Below are 12,144 nucleotides of genomic sequence, written 5' to 3'. Positions count from 1 at the left end.
GGAAAGACTCCCAAAGGGTGTCTTGCGAGGGGTGGAGAAGATCGACATGGTGTCTCATCCGTGCCTGCCTCCTTGGAGGATGGTTAGTTATGCGAACATCCCCTTTGGCCGCTTTATTCCCTTGTTTGGGAATGTGTAAAGAAAAAGGGCTTCTCCCGTGGGGGATGACTCGGCTTGCAAACAGCTAGAGGTGTATCTGGAGCAGTCCGTTGGCGGGACAGAGGTGGGGGCACTGTTGTGACGCCAGGTGCACTGACGTGGACAGCCACTGTGCCCTTTCAAGTTTCCAGGTCCCCTCGTGTGGCAAAGGTTTTCCGTTGAAAGTCTGTCTGTGGTCCTCGGGGACAGTGCCTTTGATCACTGTGAGTTCCTCGGTAGTGTCGCTGTGGCAGTGGAGAATTGCCAGGATGCATGGGGTGGGGTGGGCATCATCCAAGCAGACAGGCTTGCGGTGTGCCTTCCCTGCTGTTCAGTGTCTCCGTGTTCGCATGATGTCTGTGGCTTCAAGTCGAATCGAGTCGCCCTGCAGGAAGGAGGAGGGCACTTAGGACGAGGCTGTGTAGCGTTTGAGCATTTCCTCAGTGGTCAGGGCCTTAAACCCTACCAGTCGGATGCTTGCCTATATGTGGCCAGGAAGGTGGCCTAATTTCCTCTGTGGGATTCCAACCTGTGTCATGGTTGCTCAGGCCCCACACTTCCCATTGAGGGCATTCCCACGGGGTCTTGGAAAGCGATTTGGTCTAGTTGGCGAGATGAGGCACTTGGGCCGAAGTCCGTTAACCCCTTGAGAATTGCCAGGCTGCATCTTGCCTGTCGTCACCTGCAGGTCGGTGTCAGCCCGCCCATGGGAGGTTACCTTGCTTCCGGGAGCACTGGGAGTGACCCCAAGGGCACATCAGATGTGGTGGTAGGTGGCAGGATCTCCAGGTCCACATAGGTGTGACACCCACGGCCGGGAGGGAGGTCTCGTCCAGTCTTTGTGCTTTGGTCAGAAGGCGTGGCTGTGGGAGAGCGGGAGTCTGTGGACTATTTCGACAGCCCTGGGGATCAAAGTTTGCATGCGGCCTCATGAAACTGACAGGGTTCTTTCGCCTTTCAGCTGGGGGTTCAACAAGTGTGCTGTGTATAAACTATGAGGTTTACTGTTGGAGGCATCTGCAAAGGGCCACAGGACACCCAGAGACCAAGACGCGTATTTAGCGGCACACACAGGAATCCACAAACGCATCCTCATGCATAGTCACAGTCACACACGCCCACACGTGTGAATACACACATACAGCGTCTCACACACCGACCAACGTACGTGCGTAACTTCCTTCAGTTGTGCTGTGAGACACACAATCAGTTTTCGGTAGGGGATAGTGGTACTTGGGAAGCAGCTTCCAGGCTTACGCCCAGGTTATGTGCTCATAAGGATCATGTTCTCTGAGGACCCTGGTGCAATTCAGAAACCTGCGTGATTTCTGTCCACTTCACAGGTGCAGTTGCAGGGTAAGGCTGGCTGTCGGCAAAGAGAAGAAGACCTTCGCATTGTCTGATGACTGGATGTGCTAAGGAGAAGTGGAAAAAGTGGGGCGGGTGCAAGTTGCCAAGCATGTCTGTGGATATCTCAGGACGGTAGGCTTTCACCCAATGTGCCATTGGATATAAGGTTTTCCACAGATGGGCCCAATGGTTGCAAGAATGGATTGATTGTTGGTCTTGCTGAGTGGCCTGAGGACTGTGGATTCCCCAGGCTGTTGGAGTACTTCCAGGTCATGACTCCTCTGCAGAGACCCACATCCTTCCCTTTTGTGTTCTGCAGCGTCCCAGCATGTGCTTGGATCGATGATGACACCCTTGTATTCATTGCTTGGAAAATCTGAACAAAATGAGTGAGAACGCTCTTCCGTCACCTCATCGAAACTGAGGTCCAGCACGTTTCCTGTCTCGGGGGTATGGGACAGTTAGGAATGAGGGCCAACTTCTCCTGCTGAGAGGCATGCAAACACCACTAAGGGCTCCAGCATTGGAGGGGCTCCTGTCTGAGGGTCGACCATATCTGCCCATAAGCTGGGTCATCTAGGAATCCCCGGTCCCTGCTAAAAGGCCGTTGAGGGAATGCAAGAGGGCAGGCTTTCCTGCTAGTGTTCAGGGTCGGAGTGTGTTCTGGTGTAGACCCAGTAAGCTTGCAGCTTGGAGAGGTGATTTTTGGACAGGATCAAGCTTTGTGCATGCCCCTTCCGAGGTTGATTATGGAAGCCAAAATGAGCAAGCTTCCTTGGTTGCAGCCTGGAGCCTCAGGCCAGGCCTTTGGCCCTCTCTGCTGTTGTGTTTCGCGCGGTGAGGTTCTTGACTTCCCGGTGTGGCTGGAGCAGTTGGCGGGCGTGTGCTGGAGTTGGGCGATGGCGGAAGGGGGCTGAAGGTTTAGGCCTCAGTGCTGCCCCTGTCAGCTCCTCTGCTGAAGTTGCCAGCACACTGTTGGCACTAAGTGGAGGTTCGTGGAGTGGGGTGTGGTTCGAGTGAAGCATTTCAACCTGGGTGGTGGCTGCTGGCCTGGAGAGAAAAGGAAGGTATCATGAGGAAAGGTCCTGTGTGATGTCGTGGGATGAGCTGTCACCATTGGGTTGCAGGCGCTGGCCTCGGCTTCCCAAGAATGTGTCTTGTTCGTGATGGGCTGGCATTAGCTGCCTATGGAGCAGATGGCTTTGGTAGTTCAAGTGGGTGAGTTGATGTAGGTAACCTGTGTAGAGTTGTGATTCCGTTGCCCGAGGAATGACATACAAAGGGTGTCTTGTGGGAAGTAGAGAAGATCGACATGGTGAGGCGTCTGTGCCGGCCTCCTTGGGGGTAGCTGAGTTATGCGAATATCCCCTTTGGCCGCTTTGTTCCCTTGTTTGGCAATGTGTAAAGCGAAAGTGTTTCTACCATGGGGCAATGAGGCGACCGGCCAGTGTAGCACGCAGGCCTTTCGAACAGCCAGAGGTTTATCTGGAGCAATCCATTGGTGGGGCATAGATGGGGGTCCAATTGCCATGCCTGCTGTGCTGCTGTGACCAGCCACCGTTCCCTTTCAGGCTTCCAAGTCCCGTCGCATGGCAGAGGTCTTCCGTTGAAAGTCTGTCTGTGGTCCTCAGGGACCATGCCTATGATCACTGTGAGTTACTCGCTAGTGTCACTGTGGCAGTGGAGAATTGCCAGGATGCATGGGGTGGGATCAGCATCAAAGAAGGAGACAGGCTTGCGGTCTGTCTTCCCTGGTGTTCAGTGTTCCCGTGTTCTGAAGATGTTTGTGGTTTCCAGTAGGGCCGTGTCGCCCTGTGGGCTGGAGAAGGGCACGTAGGACGCGGCTTTCAAGGGTTTGAACGTTTCCTTAGGGATCAGGGCCGTGAACATTCAAGATGGGAGCTGCCTGAGACGTGGCTGGGAATGTGGACTAGTTTCCGCCGTGGGGATCGGACATGGGTCATGGTGGCTGAAGCCCACCCCTTCCTGTGGAGGGCATACCCACGGGTCAATGGAAAGTGATTAGGCCTAGTTGGCGAGAAGTGGCACGTGGGCCCACGTTCGTTAGCCCCTTGAGTGGTTTCAGGCTGCATCTTGGCAGTAGACAGCTGCCGGTCGGTGTCGGCCCGACCATGGGAGTTCCCTTGCTTTTGGAAGTGCTGCGAGTGACCCCAAATGCCCATCAGATATACTAGTAGCTGACAGAGTCTCGAGCTGCAGGTAGATGTCACAGCCAAGGCCCAGAGGCAGGTCTCGTCGAGTCTTTGTGTTTTGGTCAGAAGGCGTGGCTGTGGGAGAGCGGGAGTCCGTCGACCCTTTCAACAGCCCCTGGGGGTCAAAGTGTGGCCGCGGCCTCTTGAAGCTGACAGGGTTCTTTCTCCTTTCAGTTGGGGGTCTAACAAGGGTGCTGTGTATAAACTAATTCTTTTACTGTTGGACTCCTCTTCACAGGGCCATAGGGATACACAGAGACCAAGACGCGTTTTCAGCGGCACACAGAGAAACCCACAAGCACGTGCGCAAGCCCAGTCACAGTCACACACGCCCACACGTGTGAACACACACATACAGCCTCTCACACACCAGCCAACGTAGGTGCCTAACTTCCTGCAGTCGTACTATCAGACATGCAGTCAATTCTCGGTAAGGGATAGAGGTCCTTGGGAAGCAGTTTCAGAGCTCAAGGCCAGGTAAATATTTGTATGGATCATGTCCTATGAGGACACCGGTCCACTTAGGAAGCCTCGGTGATTTCTGTCCACTTCTCAGGTGCAGTTGCTGGGAAAGGCTGGCCGTCGGCACAAACAAGAAACCCTTTGTGTGCTCTGATGCTTGGAGGTGCTAAGAAGACCTGGAAAAAGTGTGGCGGGCCCATGTCCCCGATCATGGTCGTAGATAACTCAGGACGGTAGGTATTCAAGCACCACAAGATGTGCCATTAGATATTAGGTTTTCCTCAGATGGGCCCAATGGCTGCAAGAGTGGATTGATTGTTCCTCTTGCTGAGTGGCCTGAGGGCTGTGGATTCTCCAGGCTTTTGGGGTAGCCCAGGCTCATGGCTCCCGTACAGAGCCCCGCACACACCCCGGTTGTGTGCTGCAGCGTCCCAGCATGTGCTTGGATCGATGATGACACCCTTGCATGCATTCCTTGGAAAATCTGAACCAAATGAGAGAGAACACTCTACCGTCTCCTCATCGAAACTGAGGTTCAGCACGTTTGCTATCTCAGGGGGAGAGGACAGTAAGGAATGAGGGACAACGTCCCCCGCCGACATGCATGCAAACACCACCAAGGACTCCAGGATTGGAGGGGCTCCTGTCTGAGGGTTGACCGTGTCTGCACATAAGCTGTGTTATCTGTGAATCCCGGGCCCCTGCTGAATGGCTGTTGAGGGAATGCGAGGGGGCAGGCTCTCCTGCTGGTCTTAAGAGTCGGAGTGTGTGCTGGTCTAGGCCCAGTTAGCTTGCAGTTGGGAGGTGAGTTTTGGCCAGGTTCACGCTTCGTGCATGCCATTTTGGGGGTTGATTCTGGAAGCCAAAATGAGCAAGCGTCCCTGGTTGGTGCCTGGAACCTCAGGCCAGGCCTGTGGCCCTCCCTGTTCTTGCGTTTTTCACGGTGAGGTTCTTGAGTGCATAATGAGGCTGGAGCAATGGGCTGGGCTGAGCTCGGTTGGGCATCGGCAGAAAGGGGCTGATGGATTAGGCCTCGCTGCTGCCCTTGTTGGCTTCTCTACTTTAACTCCCGGCACAGTGTTGATGCCAAGTGGGTCATCGTGGAGCGGGGAGAGGAACGAGTGCTGTATTTCAACCTGCGTGGATCACTGATGGCCCGCACAGGAAGGGAAGGGAAGATGAGGACATGTCCTTTGTGATGTCATGAAATAGGCTATCATAATTGGGTTGCAGGTGCTGGCCTCGGCTTCCCAATGATGTGTCATGTTCGTGATTGGCTGGCATCAGCTGCCTATGGAGGGGATGGCTTTGGTAGTTGAAGTGGATGAGGTGAGGTAGGTAACCTGTGGAGAGTTGCGATCCCGTTGCCAGAGGAAAGACTCCCAAAGGGTGTCTTGCGAGGGGTGAAGAAGATTGACATGGTGTCGCATCTGTGCCGGCCTCCTTGGAGGTATGTTAGTTATGCGAACATACCCTATGGCCGCATTGTTCCCTTGTTTGGGAATGTGTAATGCGAAAGGGCTTCTCTCGGGGGGGATGACTCGGCTTGCGAACAGCTAGAGGTGTATCTGGAGCAGTCCGTTGGCGGGACAGAGGTGGGGGCACTGTTGTGACGCCAGGTGCACTGACGTGGACAGCCACTGTGCCCTTTCAAGTTTCCAGGTCCCCTCGTGTGGCAAAGGTTTTCCGTTGAAAGTCTGTCTGTGGTCCTCGGGGACAGTGCCTTTGATCACTGTGAGTTCCTCGGTAGTGTCGCTGTGGCAGTGGAGAATTGCCAGGATGCATGGGGTGGGGTGGGCATCATCCAAGCAGACAGGCTTGCGGTGTGTCTTCCCTGCTGTTCAGTGTCTCTGTGTTAGCATGTTGTCTGTGGCTTCAAGTCGAATCGAGTCGCCCTGCAGGCAGGAGGAGGGCACTTAGGACGAGGCTGTGTAGCGTTTGAGCGTTTCCTCAGTGGTCAGGGCCGTAAACCCTACCAGTTGGATGCTTGCCTATACGTGGCCGGGAAGGTGGCCTAATTTCCTCTGTGGGATTCCAACCTGTGTCATGGTTGCTGAAGCCCCACACTTCCCATTGAGGGCATTCCCACGGGGTCATGGAAAGTGATTTGGTCTAGTTGGCGAGATGAGGCACTTGGGCCGAAGTCCGTTAACCCCTTGAGAATTGCCAGGCTGCATCTTGCCTGTCGGCAACTGCAGGTCGGTGTCAGCCCGCCCGTGGGAGGTTACCTTGCTTCCGGGAGCACTGGAAGTGACCCCAAGGGCACATCAGATGTGGTGGTAGGTGGCAGGATCTCCAGGTCCACATAGGTGTGGCACCCACGGCCGGGAGGGAGGTCTCGTCCAGGCTTTGTGCTTTGGTCAGAAGGCGTGGCTGTGGGAGAGCGGGAGTCTGTGGCCTATTTCGACAGCCCTGGGGGCCAAAGTTTGCATGCGGCCTCATGAACCTGACAGGGCTCTTTCGCCTTTCAGTTGGGGGTCCAACCTGGGTGCTTTGTATGATCTATGACGTTTACTGTTGGAGGCATCTGCAAAGGGCCACAGGGACACCCAGAGACCAAGACGCGTATTTAGCGGCACACACAGGAATCCACACACGCATCCTCGAGCACAGTCACAGTCACACACGCCCACACGTGTGAATACACACATACAGCGTCTCACACACCGACCAACGTACGTGCGTAAGTTCCTATAGTCGTGCTATGAGACACACAATCAGTTTTCGGTAGGGGATAGTGGTACTTGGGAAGCAGCTTCCAGGCTCACTCCCAGGTTATGTGCTCATAAGGATCATGTTCTCTGAGGACCCTGGTGCAATTCAGAAACCTGCGTGATTTCTGCCCACTTCTCAGGTGCAGTTGCAGGGTAAGGCTGGCTGTCGGCAAGGAGAAGAAGACCTTCGCATTGTCTGATGACTGGATGTGCTAAGGAGAACTGGAAAAAGTGGGGCGGGTGCAAGTTGCCAAGCATGTCTGTGGATATCTCAGGACGGTAGGCATTCACCCAATGTGCCATTGGATATTAGGTTTTCCACAGATGGGCCCAATGGTTGCAAGAATGGATTGATTGTTGGTCTTGCTGAGTGGCCTGAGGACTGTGGATTCCCCAGGCTGTTGGAGTACTTCCAGGTCATGACTCCTCTGCAGAGCCCCACATCCTTCCCTTTTGTGTTCTGCAGCGTCCCAGCATGTGCTTGGATCGATGATGACACCCTTGTATGCATTCCTTGTAAAATCTGAACAAAATGAGTGAGAACGCTCTTCCATCACCTCATCGAAACTGAGGTCCAGCACGTTTCCTGTCTCGGGGGTATGGGACAGTTAGGAATGAGGGCCAACTTCTCCTGCTGAGAGGCATGCAAACACCACTAAGGGCTCCAGCATTGGAGGGGCTCCTGTCTGAGGGTCGACCATATCTGCCCATAAGCTGGGTCATCTAGGAATCCCCGGTCCCTGCTAAAAGGCCGTTGAGGGAATGCAAGAGGGCAGGCTTTCCTGCTAGTGTTCAGGGTCGGAGTGTGTTCTGGTGTAGACCCAGTAAGCTTGCAGCTTGGAGAGATGATTTTTGGACAAGATCACGCTTTGTGCATGAAGCTTCCGAGGTTGATTATGGAAGCCAAAATGAGCAAGCTTCCTTGTTTGGAGCCTGGAGCCTCAGGCCAGGCCTTTGGCCCTCTCTGCTGTTGTGTTTCACGCGGTGAGGTTCTTGAATGCCCGGTGTGGCTGGAGCAGTGGGCGGGCGGGGGCTAGTGTTGGGCGATGGCGGAAGGGGGCTGAAGGTTTAGGCCTCAGTGCTGCCCCTGTGAGCTCCTCTGCTGAAGTTGCCGGCACACTGTTGGCGCTAAGTGGAGGTTCGTGGAGTGGGGTGTGGATTGAGTGAAGCATTTCAGCCTGGGTGGTGGCTGCTGGCCTGGAGAGAAAGGGAAGTTATCATGAGGAAAGGTCCTGTGTGATGTCATGGGATGGGCTGTCACCATTGGGTTGCAGGCGCTGGCCTCGGCTTCCCAAGAATGTGTCTTGTTAGTGATGGGTTGTCATAAGCTGCATATGGAGCGGATGGCTTTGGTAGTTCAAGTGGGTGAGATGAGGTAGGTAACTTGTGTAGAGTTGCGATCCCGTTGCCCGAGGAATGACATCCAAAGTGTGTCTTGTGGGAAGTAGAGAAGATCGACATGGTGAGGTGTCTGTGCCGGCCTCCTTGGGGGTAGTTGAGTTATGCGAATATCCCCTTTGGCCACTTTGTTCCCTTGTTTGGCAATGTGTAAAGCGAAAGTTTTTCTCCCGTGGGGCAATTACACGACCGGCCAGTGTAGCACGCAGGCCTTTCGAACAGCCAGAGGTTTATCTGGAGCTGTCCATTGGTGGGGCCGAGATGGGGGTCCAATTGTCATGCCTGCTGTGCTGCTGTGACCAGCCACCGTTCCCTTTCAGGCTTCCAAGTCCCGTCGCATGGCAAAGGCCTTCCGTTTAAAGTCTGTCTGTGGTCCTCAGGGACCATGCCTTTGATCACTTTGAGTTCCTCGCTAGTGTCACTGTGGCAGTGGAGAATTGCCAGGATGCATGGGGTGGGATCAGCATCAAAGAAGGAGACAGGCTTGTGGTCTGTCTTCCCTGGTGTTCAGTGTTCCCGTGTTCTGAAGATGTTTGTGGTTTCCAGTAGGGTCGTGTCGCCGTGTGGGCTGGAGGAGGGCACGTAGGACGAGGCTTTCAAGGGTTTGAGCGTTTCCTTAGGGGTCAGGGCCGTGAACATTCAAGATGGGAGCTGCCTGAGACGTGGCTGGGAATGTGGACTAGTTTCCGCCGTGGGGATCCGACATGGGTCATGGTGGCTGAAGCCCACCACTTCCTGTGGTGGGCATTCCCACGGGTCAATGGAAAGTGATTAGGCCTAGTTGGCGACAAGTGGCACGTGGGCCCACGTTCGTTAGCCCCTTGAGTGGTTTCAGGCTGCATCTTGGCAGTAGACAGCTGCCGGTCGGTGTCGGCCCGACCATGGGAGTTCCCTTGCTTCCGGAAGTGCTGCGAGTAACCCCAAATGCCCATCAGATATACTGGTAGCTGACAGAGTCTCGAGCAGCAGGTAGATGTCACAGCCAAGGCCCAGAGGCAGGTCTCGTCGAGTCTTTGTGTTTTGGTCAGAAAGCGTGGCTGTGGGAGAGCGGGAGTCCGTGGATCCTTTCAACAGCCCCTGGGGGTCAAAGTGTGCCCGCGGCCTCTTGAAGCTGACAAGGGTCTTTCTCCTTTCAGTTGGGGGTCTAACCAGGGTGCTGTGTATAAACTATTTCTTTTATTGTTGGACTCCTCTTCACAGGGCCATTGGGACACACAGAGACCAAAACGCGTATTCAGCGGCACACAGAGAAACCCACAAGCACGTCCGCATGCCCAGTCACAGTCGCACATGCCCACACGTGTGAACACACACATACAGCCTCTCACACACCAGCCAACATATGTGCCTAACTTCCTGCCGTCGTACTATCAGACATGCAGTCAATTCTCGGTAAGGGATAGAGGTCCTTGGGAAGCAGTTTCAGAGCTTAAGGTCAGGTAAATGTTTGTATGGATCATGTCCTCTGAGGACACCGGTCCACGTAGGAAGCCTCGGTGATTTCTGTCCACTTATCAGGTGCAGTTGCTGCGAAAGGCTGGCCGTCGTCACAAACAAGAAAACCTTCGTGTGCTCTGATGCCTGGAGGTGCTAAGAAGACCTGGAAAAAGTGAGGCGGGCCCATGTCCCCGAGCATGGTCGTGGATAACTCAGGACGGTAGGTATTCAAGCACCCCAAGATGTGCCATTAGATATTAGGTTTTCCTCACACGGGCCCAATGGCTGCAAGAGTGGATTGATTGTTCCTCTTGCTGACTGGCCTGAGGGCTGTGGATTCACCAGGCTTTTGGGGTAGCCCAGGCTCATCGCTCCTGTACAGAGCCCCGCGCACTCCTCGAATTTGTGCTGCAGGGTCGCAGCATGTGCTTGGATCGATGATGACAACCTTGCATGCATTCTTTGGAAAATCTGAACCAAATGAGTGAGAACACTCTACCGTCTCCTCATCGAAACTGAGCTTCAGCACGTTTCCTCTCTCAGGGGGAGAGGACAGTTAGGAATGAGGGCCAGCGTCCCCCGCCGACATGCATGCATACACCACCAAGGGCTCCAGGATTGGAGGGGCTTCTTTCTGAGTGTTGACTGTGTCTGCACATAAGCTGTGTTATCTGTGAATCCCGGGTCCCTGCTGAATGGCTGTTGAGGGAATGCGAGGGGGCAGGCTCTCCTGCTGGTCTTAAGTGTCGGTGTGTGTGCTGGTCTAGGCCCAGTTAGCTGGCAGTTGGGAGGTGAGTTTTGGCCAGGTTCACGCTTCGTGCATGCCATTTTGGGGGTTGATTCTGGAAGCCAAAATGAGCAAGCGTCCCTGGTTGGTGCCTGGAACATCAGGCCAGGCCTGTGGCCCTCCCTGTTCTTGCGTTTTTCACGGTGAAGTTCTTGAGTGCCTAGTGAGGCTGGAGCAATGGGCTGGGCTGAGCACGGTTGGGCATCGGCGGAAAGGGGCTGATGGATTAGGCCTCGCTGCTGCCCTTGTTGGCTTCTCTACTTTAACTCCCGGCACAGTGTTGATGCCAAGTGGGTCATCGTGGAGTGGGGAGAGGAACGAGTGCTGTATTTCAACCTGCGTGGATCACTGATGGCCCACACAGGAAGGGAAGGGAAGATGAGGACGTGTCCTTTGTGATGTCGTGGAATAGGCTATCATAATTGGGTTGCAGGTGCAGGCCTCGGCTTCCCAAGGATGAGTCATGTTCGTGATTGGATGGCTTCAGCTGCCTATGGAGGGGATGGCTTTGGCAGTTGAAGTGGATGAGGTGAGGTAGGTAACCTGTGTAGAGTTGTGATCCCGTTGCCAGAGGAAAGACTCCCAAAGGGTGTCTTGCGAGGGGTGGAGAAGATCGACATGGTGTCGCATCCGTGCCGGCCTCCTTGGAGGATGGTTAGTTATGCGAACATCCCCTTTGGCCGCTTTATTCCCTTGTTTGGGAATGTGTAAAGCGAAAGGGCTTCTCCCGGGGCGGATGACTCGCCTTGCGAACAGCTAGAGGTGTATCTGGAGCAGTCCGTTGGCGGGACAGAGGTGGGCGCACTGTTGTGACGCCAGGTGCACTGACGTGGTCAGCCACTGTGCCCTTTCAAGTTTCCAGGTCCCCTCGTGTGGCAAAGGTTTTCCGTTGAAAGTCTGTCTGTGGTCCTCGGGGACAGTGCCTTTGATCACTGTGAGTTCCTCGGTAGTGTCGCTGTGGCAGTGGAGAATTGCCAGGATGCATGGGGTGGGGTGGGCATCATCGAAGCAGACAGGCTTGCGGTGTGTCTTCCCTGCTGTTCAGTGTCTCCGTGTTCGCATGATGTCTGTGGCTTCAAGTCGAATCGAGTCGCCCTGCAGGCAGGAGGAGGGCACTTAGGACGAGGCTGTGTAGCGTTTGAGCGTTTCCTCAGTGGTCAGGGCCGCGAACCCTACCAGTTGGAAGCTTGCCTATACGTGGCCGGGAAGGTGGCCTAATTTCCTCTGTGGGATTCCAACCTGTGTCATGGTTGCTGAAGCCCCACACTTCCCATTGAGGGCATTCCCATGGGGTCATGGAAAGCGATTTGGTCTAGTTGGCGAGATGAGGCACTTCGGCCGAAGTCCGTTAACCCCTTGAGAATTGCCAGGCTGCATCTTGCCTGTCGGCAACTGCAGGTCGGTGTCAGCCCGCCCATGGGAGTTTACCTTACTTCCGGGAGCACTGGGAGTGACCCCAAGGGCACATCAGATGTGCTGGTAGGTGGCAGGATCTCCAGGTCCACATAGGTGTGACACCCACGGCCGGGAGGGAGGTCTCGTCCAGTCTTTCTGCTTTGGTCAGAAGGCGTGGCTGTGGGAGAGCGGGAGTCTGTGGCCTATTTCGACAGCCCTGGGGGTCAAAGTTTGCATGCGGCCTCATGAA

At 54.8% G+C, this 12,144-nt stretch overlaps 4 non-coding genes across 4 annotated transcripts; all 4 read left to right on the top strand.

Moving 5' to 3' along the window:
* Positions 1-1,824: 1,824 nt before the first annotated feature.
* On the top strand, positions 1,825-1,917 carry LOC137758048 (small nucleolar RNA SNORD116). The gene has a single exon (XR_011072722.1). It is a non-coding gene; the product is annotated as a small nucleolar RNA SNORD116 (small nucleolar RNA).
* Positions 1,918-4,607: 2,690 nt separating this feature from the next.
* LOC137758063 (small nucleolar RNA SNORD116) lies at positions 4,608-4,700 on the top strand. Its single transcript, XR_011072736.1, has one exon. It is a non-coding gene; the product is annotated as a small nucleolar RNA SNORD116 (small nucleolar RNA).
* Positions 4,701-7,360: 2,660 nt separating this feature from the next.
* Positions 7,361-7,453, top strand: LOC137758039 (small nucleolar RNA SNORD116). Its single transcript, XR_011072713.1, has one exon. It is a non-coding gene; the product is annotated as a small nucleolar RNA SNORD116 (small nucleolar RNA).
* Positions 7,454-10,143: 2,690 nt separating this feature from the next.
* On the top strand, positions 10,144-10,236 carry LOC137758068 (small nucleolar RNA SNORD116). The gene has a single exon (XR_011072740.1). It is a non-coding gene; the product is annotated as a small nucleolar RNA SNORD116 (small nucleolar RNA).
* Positions 10,237-12,144: the final 1,908 nt, after the last annotated feature.

This window comes from Eschrichtius robustus, unplaced genomic scaffold (assembly GCF_028021215.1).
Source record: "Eschrichtius robustus isolate mEscRob2 unplaced genomic scaffold, mEscRob2.pri scaffold_657, whole genome shotgun sequence".
NCBI lineage: Eukaryota > Metazoa > Chordata > Mammalia > Artiodactyla > Eschrichtiidae > Eschrichtius > Eschrichtius robustus.
The sequence above is the reverse complement of the archived record's forward strand: the minus strand, read 5'-3'. Positions and strand labels throughout refer to the sequence as shown.